This window comes from Sander lucioperca, chromosome 11, assembly GCF_008315115.2.
Source record: "Sander lucioperca isolate FBNREF2018 chromosome 11, SLUC_FBN_1.2, whole genome shotgun sequence".
Classification (NCBI taxonomy): Eukaryota; Metazoa; Chordata; class Actinopteri; order Perciformes; family Percidae; genus Sander; species Sander lucioperca.
The window spans coordinates 26,119,005-26,131,756 of NC_050183.1; the positions used below are offsets into that span (position 1 = coordinate 26,119,005).

The 12,752-nt window shown below is 43.4% G+C and overlaps 1 protein-coding gene across 4 annotated transcripts in view; it reads right to left on the bottom strand.

The window, feature by feature from the left end:
* The window catches only part of lnx1 (ligand of numb-protein X 1), a 46,142-nt gene that overhangs the window by 17,708 nt on the left and 15,682 nt on the right, over positions 1 to 12,752 (bottom strand). The window lies entirely within an intron of this gene.

Consider the following 12,752-nt stretch of genomic DNA (forward strand, 5'->3'; position numbering starts at 1 on the left):
AAAGGAGGGGTTTAGTAAAAGCAAGGTAAAATGGTGGCCATCATTGCAGAGTGACTAAAGAAATAGAGCTAAACAGTGACTGCCCACTTTTTGAACGGTTCTGGTTCCAGAAGTGATTTTCACCATTCAATATCTCCTTTGACGTTTCATTAAATGCTTATACAAAGAGTTTTAAGCCTAGAACCAACCAGCTACAAGATGAATCGTGACCATAAAACATTTGATTTGTCGCAAAAGAACATTTTGAAAATGGCAAAAAAAGGCAAAGGTACAATACTGTACAGAAATTAAACTAAAATAAACATTTTGTACATCATACACTAAACCATTCAGCCTCTTTTTTTATTTTTTTATTTTGTATATATTTGTTTCCGTTTATTTCATAATTATGTTTAATATGTTTATGTATGTACCAACCACCAAGGCAAATTCCTTGCAAGTGTTACTTACTTGGCAATAAATCCTTTTCTGATTCTGAGACAATGGTAACAGCTCGCTATAGTTGTTCGCGGGTGCGGTAAACATTTCCATGGTAACAGCGAGCTCCACCAATCAGAGTCGCTGTTACGCTTAGGATTGTGGGCAGTGTAGTACTTCTCCATTAGCCTGACAAGCCAGACCCACATCAAGATTGAGATGGGCTCAATCCGAGGGGCGGGATAAACGGTTGTCTTTCAAATTCTCTCTGCACGCAATAGAATAGCACTACAACCAGGCAGAGCAACGCTAGTTGATAGATTAAACCTTAAAACTCCGAACACATCTTCCTTTTTTGAGAATGACTTCAGTGCCGTTCTTTGTTCTTTTCTCAAAGAAAAGCTGAACTCCAAGTCTTCCAGAGTCACGGCCAAAGCCAATTCCAAAGGCCGCTGTTCTCTAGCAGCAGCAGCCATCTTCTTTGTTTTCAAGTAGCAGGGAATTCACGTGGAACCGTCGCAACTCTGCTGTCATTATGTTAAGCCCGCCCACCGACTCTATGCACGATGTGATTGGCCTGACTACATGTAGAGTTTGGTTTTTCCAGCTCGCAAGCCAACGGAGAGTTGCTAGACAACCCTGGCTGCAAATTACATTTGCTGCTGCTAGGGTGCGTCTAGATTTCTAGGCTACTTCTCCATAACATTGCGACTAAAACATGTTTTACTTAAAACAAAGTTGATATCATGCAGACTTGTGGCTTCTACAGGGGCATAAACCTTTGTTTCACAATCTCATAACTCGTGGTAAGTCTAGAAGGTTTAGACATTATGGCTATTACGCCAAATTGTTATGAAGAACATGAATGGGGATTTTTATTTCCCGAACCAAAATGTTAAGCTCTATAAGATTACATCCTGGTGAGCCATTTGCAGTCGAGAAAGGCCATTGGCCCCCTTGGAGCACCACATCAACCAGAAGCAGCATTTTGTCTCAATAACAGAGCTGTCAAAGTGGGTCATGCACTCTGACCATATCTTACAGCGAAAATCATTTCATCCTGAAGTGGGTTCTATATCTCACTTGTAGCCACGGGTCAGACTCCCAGGTAGATACAGCATTACACAAAGCTGAGGTACCTATTGATCTCACTCAAAGCTCTGTGACATAGCACTGCATGTGTGTCTGTGCACCAGTGTGTGGAGTTATTCCTTTAGTTCAATTGATTGCTATCAAGCATGTCCGTGCAGCAACATACCACTTAACTGAGTGAAGTGGTTGAATAGAGCAATATTTCAATCAACAGCAGAGGAGATGGTAGCGCTGCAGTCTTGACGGGGCAGAAGCTTTTCCTTGTGTCACTCAATATCAGTTAGAATAATTAAAGCTGGGTGCAGCTTGAAAACACTACTGCTGCTCACATGTTCAAGTCCCCCAAATTAGTTCCTGTGGGCAGAAGTTTAAACAAAATGTGTACATGTGCAGGTTCACATACACTTGGTGCAATGTGCAATTTCCTCATGTTTGAGGTGACAGGGCACTTGCAAAGTTGTTTCACCTTTTTTGTCATTCTTAAACAGAGAAAATATATCAGATCAACAAGCTACATGGAATATTATTTACCGATGTAGAGATTTCAGATGGTAATGCCATTTCCAAATGACCAGTCAGTCTACCACTTTGGCCTTGACTGAAATGTTCCCGTATCATAGGAAAAAAAATGCCTGCACGCACACACTGACAAAAGAAGTAGAAAAAGCTCTTTGGATGCAAAAAGAGTTTATTACTCATGCTAAAGGTGACACAATGTGTTTTCACTCGAATTTCTCCCAGCTGGTGTTAATATCTTCATCTATATAAATAGATTTCACTCCCTCACAAAGTCGCATGTTCCAAAATTGACTGTAAACCCTCAACTGAACATTTGCTTCCTGCACGCAAGCACGCAGTCACACACACACACACACACACACACACACACACACACACACACACCTTTGATAGGCTTGTATAGGACTTCTGGTCCAAGCTGTCTATATGGAATTGAAGACTCTTAGACAGCATTCCCCTGTTTGAGCATGGGTAGTGGAAAATGGAAAACCACAGTCAGTCAGTGGAGATGGGCAAATACCGTTGAATACAGGTTCATTCAGTTACATAAATCTTACAGACCACCCAAACCTTAGCTAAATGTCTGTCCAAGTATTACTGTAATGAATGCACACCACACATTGAATTTGAGCAAGGAAGCTATTGAGGTGTTCATTTCTAAAACACGTACTGTGATTGTAGAGCTCAGACACAAAGGATAAAAACCAAAGAAAAATATATTTAGAGCTGTCACAGGGGAACAACAACACAAGTTGAAGCCTTTTTGGAGTCCCAGAAAAATAGAGACTATTACAACACAGTCTCTGAGACTGCAGCGCCCAGACACTGTTTCATGTGCTACTGGTTTATCAAAGGTCTCCCGTTAATTAAAATCTCCTTCCTCCACGGGACAAGAGTTGCCTCAGAAGCTCGCCATATCTCGGCTGGTTCAAGTTTTTAATGTCTTGAGTTTGAATGTAAAGGCCACAGTCTGTGCTGTCTGAGGTTAAAGGCAGGGAAGCATGACAGAAACCCCTTGTGTCCCTCACCAGGGTGGTCCTGGAGCTTTAGAGCCAAGGTAAGCGGGCCAATTAAGTCTGCACACTGGAGACGTGCAGTGCGTCGAGGGAGCAACGCTTGCAAAGACACCCAGATGTATACACTCTCCCTCATTTTTTCTCTTGGGAATAAACATCCTTTTTGTGTATAATCGTGAAACTTTGAGTGCTCGTGCAAAACCGTTCCTTTCTCACACAGCATCATTTTTTGAGGGGATGATCACTGAGCTTAGCGGATGATCATTAACACTGCAGCATCAGTGCCTCAGTCAGCACAGCCTCAGTTATCACATCATCTCTCTAAACCCCGGGATCTGTGGCGAGATAAGGAGACACCAAAACATCCTCTGCAGCACTCATTCTCGCCTCCTCCCTTACCCTCTTCTACCTCCTACACATTTATCCTCCGCTCTCTCCGGCGCACTAACAATTACCCATGATGCTTTCGGCAATGTGGCGGTTCGTGCCGGAGCTCCCTGGCTGTGACATAAACAGCCCTGTTCTTGTGATGTGAAATAAACACCAGCTCACAACTCATCAAAGCCTGTGAGATTCTCCAATCCTCTTTAGGGGTGAGTGGATTATCCTTCCTAACCCAAATACTCTCTCCGCTCCCTGACTGCCACGGACAATCGTGTTGGGCCACACTCCGCATACAGCGCAAATTACCTCTGCTGAGGTGACAATTCCAGGTCAGGCAGTCAGATACAGAAACCAGGCTGTGTCTCTGCGGGCGTGTGACCATGCAAATGCTTTGGAATCTCAAAGCATTGTTTAGTCACCAAATCATCCTACAGTGGGTCTGTGGGGGTATACAGCCGGCTGACCTGTGTATGACCCACAGCTAGACTCATTTTGTTTAGTTGATGAGCTCTTCTTCCTCTTCTTCCTACAGTACATCTGAAAGCAGCAGCGGTCAGTTGTTACCAGTGTTGTTACCAGTGTTGTGACCGAGTCATCTTTGCTCAAGTCTCATGCCATTCTCATGTCACAGGTTATGTCAAGCCAAGTCAATTTGAGTCCTTAGTTAAGGCAAGTCAAGTCCCAAATTGATGATTGATGTTACGTGTTGCCAGGACTTTGACTGACAGCCAATCACAAACTGGGGAGCTTTTTGAGTCGTCCAATCATGATTTACAGTTAAACGCTGCTGCCGCTGCATAGCATACTTGATAGACAGAAAGGTGACAACATTAAATTATAGTATTTTATGTTTAACATTCAAACTAATGAATACATGTAAGTCATCCGAATCATCATGCCTAAAGTCCAGTCAAGTCTAACGTCATTAACTTAAGTCTTAAGTCCAAGTCGAGTCTGAGTCATTTTGATTTTTGTCAAGTCAATTCAAGTCAAGTCGCAAGTCATCAAAACAGTGACTCAAGTCGACTCAAGTCCAAGTCAACAAGTCTCAAGTCCAAATCTCTGGTTGTTACTGAGACTGACTTTCTAATGCTTTTGAAAATATACCAGCGACACCTGACATAAGAAACTGTGAGAAAAGAATCCCTGGTTGTATTGTAAGCCCAGAGGTAGCGTGCAGGTTGTGTGTGTGTGTGTGTGTGTGTGTGTGTGTGTGTGTGTTATAGGAGGCATCCTTGTGTGACAGTGAGAGAAGCTTAAAGGTTACAGCATGCGACGTGTGTTGAGTTTTTTACAAAAAAAAAAAAAAATACCATTTTAATTTCCTTTAACTGAATGCCTGTGGACAAAGAACTAGAGAATTGACAAAACGTAAGAGAAGCCAAGAACTCACTCTGGCCCCTTCCTTCTCTACCAAATTTCCCATCAAGCTCATAATTAAGATAAACAATGCTAAGAAAAGAGTCGTTAAAAGCCTGAAATGTTTTATGGACCCTGGCTTTACTCAACGTCTAATCCAGCTGATTCAGGGATGGAACTCCTGAGAGTCTGCCCTTAACAGCTTTTGGCTAAGACAAGCTTGCTTTCCACCAGGCTGAGCAGGGTAAAAAATAAAGCACACACACACACACACACACACACACACACACACACACACACACACACACACACACACACACACACACACACACACACACACACAGGTTTGTGGCACTATCTTTGTGGGGACCCGTCATTGACAATGCATTCCCTAGCCCCTTACCCTAACCTTAACCGTCACAACTATATGCCTAACCTTAACCCTTACCCTCACCCTAACCATAACCTAATTTTAACCCTAATCCTAAAACCAAGTCTTAACCCTCAAACAGCCCTTTAAACTTGTGGGGTCCAGCATTTTGGCCCCACAAAGCTGTCGGGACCCCACAAGTATACTGCACTCCCGGTATTTGGACCCCACGAATGTAGTTAAACAAGCCCACACACACACACACACACACACACACACACACACACACACACACACACACACACACATTCACAAAGTAGCCGAACAAGAACGCTGTTGCGATATGGGGAGGGGGGTGCCGTTCATTAATTGAATTTATGGAAATAAAGGCTTGAATTAAACATGTTTTTTTTTTCCTTGATTAGATTTTTGTGATTTTTGTGATTCTTTATCACACACTTGGGCCATGTGCCAAACACATAAAGTAAAGTTTGATTGGGAGGGAATACACAGGATGATAGATAGATGCATAGAGAGAGAGAGAGAGAGAGAGAGAGAGAGAGAGAGAGAGAGAGAGAGAGAAAGAGAGAGAGAGAGAGAGAGAGGAGAGAGCGACATCAAGACAGACAGAGTAATCCAGTTAATGATGAACTAGAGGAGTGTTAATCAGAGGATGCGCTGGTGTGTTGATTGGATCCGCCTGCTGTGAGGGGTAATCCCATCTGCTGCATGAGGAGGGGCTGAGACCGCAGCTAGAGGGGACAGTCTCAGTTGTGGGAGGACATTTTTGGCCAAGCTTGTTTCTAAAACAGATTTGCTAAATTAAAGTAGGAGGTGAGGTTTAGTCGGGTGTGACTTTTTACAGCCTTTGAATAACGCACACAGAAACCAATGTGTACAGCAGCCCACACAGCTCATATAAATCCTGTCTTGTGTTCTGTGTTTGAACTCACCATTATGCGTGCTCCTGTGCAGCGAGTAATGGCTCGGCAGGTTTGGCATGCTTAATACATCTGTGTGTTTACGAGCGCTTTACGAGGCCTCCCAGCCAAATGCTGTGTCAGTCCAGTCAGCCTGTTAGTTACAGCCCAAACTCTGACTCATGGTTTTTCAGCCGATCAATATGTACGATCATCAGTCGAGCCCTGACCTCATGATCGGGGCTGAAAGGACATTTATGCAGCATTTATTGTGTCAGTATCTGGTTTCAACCAGCAGGGCAATCTCATTTTTTTTGTCAACAGAGAGGGAGAGCACAGCTGATTTATTCTCTGCTGTCTGGCTAAGCTGGACCTCTGCTTACTAATACACCTTACATATGCTCACCTTAACAGCCCTGCAGTTAAATACTATGTGGAGACAGCTCTATCTGTAATCCCCTCCACACTACACTACAGAATATGGTTATAGAGAATCCCCACTAGGCTGCTCTAGCACATTGCTCTTGGCACCTTTTATATATCTCACTCTACGCAGTGATTCCCACTACTTCTGCAGTTGCCAGGGGGTACATGGAAAGATTGTAGCCAACTACTATTCATTTTAACATTTTAAAATTATGATTTGATTAAAAGAATATATCCACATATTAACATTAAGTCAATTGTAACAGCTGAACACTGCATGTTGCCGTTACTGTAAGAGAAAACTAATTAGCAAGCGAGCACAGAAGTTTGAACAGGTAGCTAAAAGTAATGAATAAATGGTAGAAATAGAAAGCTAACAGTAATGGTTAAACAGTTCAAATGATTAGTTATGGTAGCAGGGCCACACAGAATCTGCAGACTCTGAATTTTCTGCAGATTTAAAAAAAGAAAAATAAATTAAAAAAACTCAGAACGTTAACACATCTCCACCCCAAACAGAAAAAAACAGTCCACTAAATTCCCCCAGCTTTTGACTTTCCTTCTGCAGATTCTGTTTGGTTCTGGTTATAAGCACTGAACAAATGGTCAAAATAGTTAGCTGAAAGTAACGTTAGTGGATGATTGGTCACATATTCATCATTACATTCATTCTTAGTATTAGTAGCCTAGTAGTAGTACAGTTGCTGAGCAAACCAACCGATATTGGTAGTTTAATTGTATGAGAAACTTAACAATATCCACTTTTATATAATGAATGGTATACAATTACACATTTGGAACATACACTGGGAATCGATGAAGGGGTATGTAAATTCAGCTGACCAAAACGATTGGGAACCACTGCTATACGCCGCACTAGCCTTCGGCAGTGTCCTGGTTTCCCTACATCCACGTGCCATGGTACAACTGCCTGGAACACAGCCAGCACTGGTCAGCCGAACCCAAAGCCCTGGCACCCAGTAGGCCACCGTTCACGTGAGAGATTAACTCTACGCTGCTGTCCTCTCTGCTGTCAGTTCCACTCTGCTGGCTCCCTGCTCTGCAGGCCGCCCATATACATCCCCTCCTACAGATAAGCCTGCTGCAGACAGGAGACTGTAGAAAATATTCATGTTCGACATGCCGTGCCTCAAAGACCCCAAACACCAGCCAGACTTTGAGCCAGCCAGAGGCAAAGGTTAACAGACAAGTATTTTCACAATACACACATCTTCAGGGATATGGCTGAGGAAGTAGGGCACTTGATGTGAATGATTCAGCACAGATATGAGAGTACACTGCATTGCGGAAACAAATGTCTTATATTTAAGTTTAGTAAAATGCTTTTGGTATAAAACACCAAACTCAATCTTGTCTAAAGCTATAGTGCGTGACTATTTTATATTTATGGACGTCCGTTACATTCAAGCCATTGCCAAATGAGTTGCTACAAAGCTAATTAAGCCTATCAGCTCCACACAACTCTCTCTGTATTTCTCAGTATGGTTATGTTCAGAAAATGATGCCATTCGGCGACTTTCGCTCACAGCAGCTCGAGTGATGCGGTTTACGTCACCGCTGAGAAAGGACAACAGCGGCATTCAGCTTTGGAGACGAAGAGGACATAAAAATTATTATTATTATTTAATTATTAAAAAGATAATTACATCTTCTGAAGAGTTCATCATGTTTTTTAATATTTTTAACTGCGTAGAGGAGGGGTGGGGGTGGTGCGCGATCACCGAAGGCTTGTGTCATCCAGATGTGCCGACAGTGTTGTTGTCATTACTCTTTTAAAAAACAATCCCTTGTTTTACAAAAATTGTTCACTGAAATGTGTTTCTGAAAACATTTTAATGCGCCAAATGGGCCATGCAGTTGCTGATCGGTCAGATTAGAAGATGAACTTTTGAGTGGCGGTGAGCTGAGCTGCCAGCTCCTCATTTGCATAAAGTAGCCTGGATTCAACTTCATGCAAATGAGGAGCGGGCAACTTGACACCCTGCTTCTCCAAAGTCTCCGTGACACTACCAGAATGCATTGCACGTCTGCTCCCATAGCATTGAATGGGAAGTGGAGAAATTACTGTGGACAGTGGACACGTACTATTTAATTCCTCATAGGGGCGACAGAGACTATGCACGATAGCTTTAAAGGCAGGGTTGGTAATGGTGAAAAGCTAGCAAGATTTTACATAGCATCTCCTCTGGGGCTCCGGCTAACCCCTCACCCTGCCCTCGGGCTGTGACCCACTAACAGACGTGCACGAGCACCGCTGTGTCGCTGCTTCAGAGCAGAGCAGAGAAAGGACCGCAATTTTACTTAAGGTCTCATTCACTGGTAAGCAAACATCTAATATTATCATACCGAATGTTTAAAACAAACTGACTACTGGCGACCACGTGCATTCAGCTCAGGCTTGTAAATGGGATGGGTAGAGTACGTGCAGCAGGGCAAGGAGGCATTTCATTGGTTCTTTCCAAGCGGACTGCGAGGCTGTGATTGGTGGGCGTTTTTACAGGATGACAGCAGCTACAGATGACGGATCTTTTTCGCTCCTTTTTCAGAGTCCATAAGTTATTGATTGCTGTCTGGGTGTAAAGACCATTTCAAACAATATATAAAGAACTGTATTGTGGAAATAGTTAACCAACCCTGCCTTGAAACCCTATCTGCATGCTGACAGTTATGCCTGTTCGCCTTGCTGGTGTGCCGTATTTCTGCTTGAGCAGAGACACGTGAGAGGGCGGCTCTGCTAAAGTAAACACTTTGACCTGCTACTCACTGCTGTTCGTGAATAAATGAATCCATCCATAATTCATCTGTTCTTTTTTGACTGTGTATTTACACATGCGATGTGCGCTCTTCAATTATACATAGTCAAATGGTGTGTTCTGGCGAGTGTACTTGAATGCATATTTGTTTGCTGTGAAGCATATCATGTAATGTGAGATTCATGCGTACGGCTGTTTGTTTGTGAACAACTTCAGTGTGTCCTCTACATGTGTCCTTGTTTCCTTTTATGCTCGATTGTGTTTGTGTTTGGAGACTTTGACTACCCATGCATACACATGCTCCCATGATGGATTCACTGAATGTGCATATTGTAAATCCCATGAAAAGAAATAATTAAGCAGATTTAATGTTATCTCCTTTTTAGAGAGATGTGCAAGTTGTTCAGGAGGGTCGGAAGTAGGCTGTTAGCCTGATTTTTATCTCTCAGCAACTCTCCCCCAGGCCCTCCCTGTATTTCTGGCCTGCTTGATACAATGATAGTGAGAGCTGCCTCACCACAGAACAGCGATTAATATTTAATCCAAACAAAACTCTTATGTTGCTGCTCCCTGCTTAAAACTGCCACCAGGCCGAAGAGGGCATGGCGTGGTGCGCTGCCTTTTGACTCGAGATGGACCTGGTGTACACAAATTACCCCTATTGTTCATATCCAGCGAGCGTGTGGTGGCCTGGTGGCTAATCCTATTTGGTGATCAAACACCTCCTCGATGAGGGCTGAAAGGACGGAAGCTAAGCTAATCATACGTGTTTAAGACATCTCAGCACAGGCCCAGAAATGAACATAGATTAATCATTAATGCTCTACAGCGCTGCACTGTGATCATCAAGGGAGGCCATGTGGGCTGGGGGAAGGGAATACAAAGTTTAAGAGTGTGTGTATGTGTGTTACAGTAGGAGTAGTCTGAATTAACGGATGTACATTTCCAGGATGAAGCCTGACATCCTGCGCGTGATTTTCGCTCTCTGTGTGTTGCTGCTCTCAAAAATCTCTTCGCTACGGTAAACAAAAACAGCCTTCGAGCAAGCAAGCTAAACACTAAAATGGCAGGTTTTAAAAAAAGATTTTGGATCGTGCAACAAGGCAGACCTGCTGGGTTCTTTCTGTGAATGACTGTAAGATTTACTACAAATATGTTTACAGCACAGAGTGGCGGGATTACCATGGACAAAGCAACGTTCCACAAGGCGTTACACTGGTAAGAGCAAATTATATTTAACCATGCATCCAGCTTATATAAATAGCTCACATTACTGTATTGTGTGAACAGTTTATTTAATATTTTATGTGGCGTTTTCTCTCGTGGGTGCAACTGTTCCACTAAAACAAGTTCCTTCCTGAGTCCATTTTGCAGAGCCACCGTCGCTGCGTCTGGAACTTAGCCCCACCCAAGACGATTGTGATTGGTTTAAAGAAATGCAAACAACCCAGAGTGTTTTTTTCCTCCTATCCCAGAATGTATGTGTGTTGTAGCCAGACCTTACTCGAGGTCTGGCAGGTCTTTGGTGTTTTTTGCCCCCAACGTCTCCTCCCAGGCAGCGCGGCAATGCTTATGTTTAGAGTTAAGGTTAGGGTTAGCTGCCTGGAAGGCACCGTTGGAGGCAAAAAACACCATTGAGCGGTCTGGCAATGCGAGACTAGTATGTGTGTGTGACAAAAGGAGTAAAACAATCTAGGTGCTCTCCTGTGTGTGCCAGTGCTGCTTTTTTATTGGCTCATGCTGACAGAGTAAAATGGCAGTAACCATATTAAGCATTTCATCACAGAGAAACATTTACTCTCCGACTGCATTGTTAGCACCATCTACACCACGCGCATAGCCAATATAGTCTGTATACAAGCCTACTCTTAGTTATGTGTGAGTAAGACAGATTGCAGCCACTCTCATTTTTTCCCACGCAATATAAACTCACTGTAGTAATCACATTAAAGTGAAAGAAATCAGAAAAGAACGGAGGGGCGGGAGAAATGGAGTGGGGAGAAAGGCGGCAGGAAAAATAGAGGCAGGCAGAGACGGTGGTGACACCACTGGGGGGGGAGCTGGAGGTTGCTCCTGTCAACAGTATGGATAAAGACAAATGGTGTGCCACTGCTCTCTAGCCAGGCAGAAAAACACCACGTCCGCGTTTGTCTGCTCCCGGTTTCTCTCCTTGTCATGTCATAATCAGCAAAAAACCTCACTGTCACAAGCACAGAAACACACACACACACACACACACACACACACACACACACACACACACACACACACACACACACACACACACACACACACACACTTTCTCTCTGTCTGACTGACTGACTATTCCTAACTCGGTGGGCAAATCTGATAATTTTATTTACACACAACCCCTCATTGATATGACCCACATACTGTACTGGGCGTGCTGGTGCATCGCCATGGCAGCCGTATGTATGGCCAGATGGAGGCCAGGCACAGGAAGTGACCTTATAACCTCCTGTCTCCTCTCATCTCCCTTCTCCTCTCTGCTGTACGTCCCTGAACCAACCGCTCATCCGCTTCATTTCCATTCTTACTGCGTCCTCCTCCCATTCTTCCCTGTATATAATCCAATGTAAGGATTTCATCTCTGCTACATCTCTTCTTACAACCCATTCAGTCCATTTATCTACAGTACGTTGCCCCTTCTTTCCCTCTCCCTCCTCGCCTCCTTTTGGCATCCACTGCTGTCCAATATGGGCTCTTGGTTGTATGCAGGAGCTAAAGTCCCACTCAGTGGAGGGAGCATACAATGAAATGAGGGGATTTGCAAGGCGCTCCATTGTTTCATGTGTTCATGCAGTATAAGGGGACATTTCTGTCAGACTGGAGAGAGGAGTGGTAGACCAGCTTGGGGATCAGAGATCCCTGGCTTCACACGGTGCTGCTGAATATAGTCAACATAACTCCCACACAAAGAGCGTCTGAGGGACAATAAAGAGTAGGAAACAGCTCAGAAGAAGAGGAGCCAGATAGTGTGATGTATTGTGTGGTGTAAAAAGATATTTTGTCTGCTGCTTTGTTGGCTTCTGCTAAAATGATCAGTAAATTATTCAATAAGTTGACAATTTTGATACACTTCTAAAATGTGAGGATTTGCTGTTTCCGTCTTCTATCACTATCTTCTATCGTTTTCTATCACTGTAACCCGAATATATTTGGGTTTCGGACTGTTGGTTGGGCAAAACGAGCAATGCAAAGATGTCACCTTGAGCACTGAGAAATTACAATGGTCATTTCTCACAATTTTCAACATCTTTTTAACTAAATGATTCATATATTTTTGCAAAAATAGTCGACAGACCAGACTAATTTGACAATAATCCTTAGTTGCAGCCCTAATGTTGACACACCCCATGAGAGGTTTGTTTCCATGGCGTCAAAATTCAATAACAATTCCCAACGTGACGTGCATCTGTGTGTCAATGGTGATGTAACTGATAAAATATCACTT